This window comes from Mandrillus leucophaeus, unplaced genomic scaffold (genome assembly GCF_000951045.1).
Source record: "Mandrillus leucophaeus isolate KB7577 unplaced genomic scaffold, Mleu.le_1.0 Scaffold174, whole genome shotgun sequence".
In the NCBI taxonomy this organism is placed as follows: domain Eukaryota; kingdom Metazoa; phylum Chordata; class Mammalia; order Primates; family Cercopithecidae; genus Mandrillus; species Mandrillus leucophaeus.
Window position 1 is genome coordinate 3868102 of NW_012101743.1, and position 2378 is coordinate 3870479.

Consider the following 2378-nt stretch of genomic DNA (forward strand, 5'->3'; position numbering starts at 1 on the left):
CTCTTTGTAGTATGCCAGTTGCACTTTTTTTCTGCCATAATGTAACGTAGCTTGCCCCATCAAAAATTCAGTTAAAATTCATAGCCAGCAAACCTGTTCCCCCTCAGCATCCTGATTTAATTTTCCTGTTGCTTTTGCTTGCTTCTCCATTTAAGTTACTGAACTTTATGCATGCTGATCTGTATTGATTCTCACTGAATAGGAAACCCCAAAATTATTTTTTAGCAGTCGAACAAATTATTTCAGTGTGACAGCCATGATGCAAGTTCCAATTAGTATGAAAGTACTTTGGAATTGTCCCATATTAATCAGAGACAGCAACAGAAAAAGTTCTCATATTACCAGGTTGATTTTGTGTCTCATTTCAAATTTTAATTTAAAATTATGGTTTTCATTTTTGTTTACCTTAAAGTGATGCTTAAAAGTGGTATGTAATTAGGACACTTAGATTTGTTGAAAGCATTTTTGACATATATATCTATAAAAGAATTTGTGATAAAGTTAATATATCCAGGTGCTCACCAAAGAAACATGTATGTAACAACTGAAATTAGATTTTTCTAACTGATAGTTTTCACTCATTTATAATCAGTAGGAGAGACTGTCTAGATGTTGGGACAGCTCTGTGATTTGAGTCTGTAACATGTTATAACTGAATTTAGTACCCTAGTTTTTTTAAGCTATTAGGATTTTCTAATAGAACTTACTCCCCTGCTGCCTCCCCAGCCTACATATAGTTCTCTTAATGACTTCTGGATCCTGAGCTCCCTTTGCAGTCTGAAAAAGGTATTGCAGTCAGAACCCTGTACTGATGATAAAAGCCTCTGGTAGCAATAAAAAGTTGTCCTAAAAAAAAAAAAAAAAAAAAAAGAAAGAAAACCCTAAGGAATCCGGTAAAAAAACAACCTGCTAGGACCAATAAATGAGTTCAGCATGGTTCCAGTATATAAGCTCAATATTGGAAAAAAATCAGTTTTATTTCTATATACTGTTGATGAATAATCTAAAAATGGAATTAAGAAAATTATTCTATTTGCAATAGCATCAAGAACAAAATATTAGGAATACATTTAACAAAGGAAGCGTAATACTTATTCTGTAAATACTATAAAACATTGTCAAAAGAAGTAAAAGATTTAGCTGGGCACAGTGGCTCATGCCTGTAATCCCAGCACTTTGGGAGGCTGAGGTGGGCGGATCACTTGAGGCCAGGAGTTCGAGACCAGACTGGCCAACAAGATGAAACCCCATCTCTACTAAAAATACAAAAACTAGCCAGGCGTGGTGGCAGGTGCTTGTAATCCCAGCTACTTAGGAGGCTGAGGCAGGAGAATCCCTTGAACCGGGGAGGCAGAGGTTGCAGTGAGCCGAGATCATACCACTGCACTCCAGCCTGGGTGACAGAGCCAGATTCCATCTCAACAAAAAAAAAAAAAAGAAAAAAAATAATAATTAGCCAGGCACGGCATTGTGCACCTGTAGTTCTAGCTCCTCGGGAGGCTGAGGTAGGAGGATCATTTGAGTCCAAGAGTGTGAGGCTTCAGTGAACTATGATCTGGCCACTGCACTCTAGCCTGAGTGACAGAGCAAGACCCTCTCTCTCTCTCTTTCTCTCTCTCTCTCTCTCTCTCTCTATATATATATATATATAAAGTTAAGCATAGACTTACCATATGACCCAGCAACTACACTCCTAAGTATATACCCAAAGGAATTGAAAACAGACATTCAAACAAATACATGTACACCCATAGTCACAGCCAAAAGGTAAATGCACAAATATCCATCAACAGATGATTGTGCAAACTGTGTTCTATGCATACAATGAAATACTGTTTAGCCATAGAAAGGAAGTACTGATACATACTACAATGTGGATGAACCTTGAAAACGAAATGAAAGAATCCAGACACAAAAGATTACATATTGCGATTCAATTTATATTAAATATCTAACATAGGCTGGGCGCGGTGACTTACGCCTGTAATCCCAGCACTTTGAGAGGCCGAGACGGGCAGATCATAAGGTCAGGAGTTCGAGACTAGCCTGGTCAACATGGTGAAAACCTGTCTCTACTAAAAATACAAAAATTAGCAGGGCGTGGTGGCGCATGCCTGTAATCCCAGCTACTTGGGAGGCTGAGGCAGGAGAATTGCTTGAACCTGGGGGGCGGAGTTTGCAATGAGCTGAGATCACTCCACTGTACTCCAGCCTAGGTGACAGAGCAAGACTCTGTCTCAGGAAAAAAAAAAAAAAAAAAAGAAATATATAACATAATTAAATCCACAGAGAATGCAGATTGGTGGTTGCCAGGGATTGTGGGGGTTGGCAGAGGGGAGGAGGGAATGAGGAACAGTTGCTTAATGGGCATAGGGTTT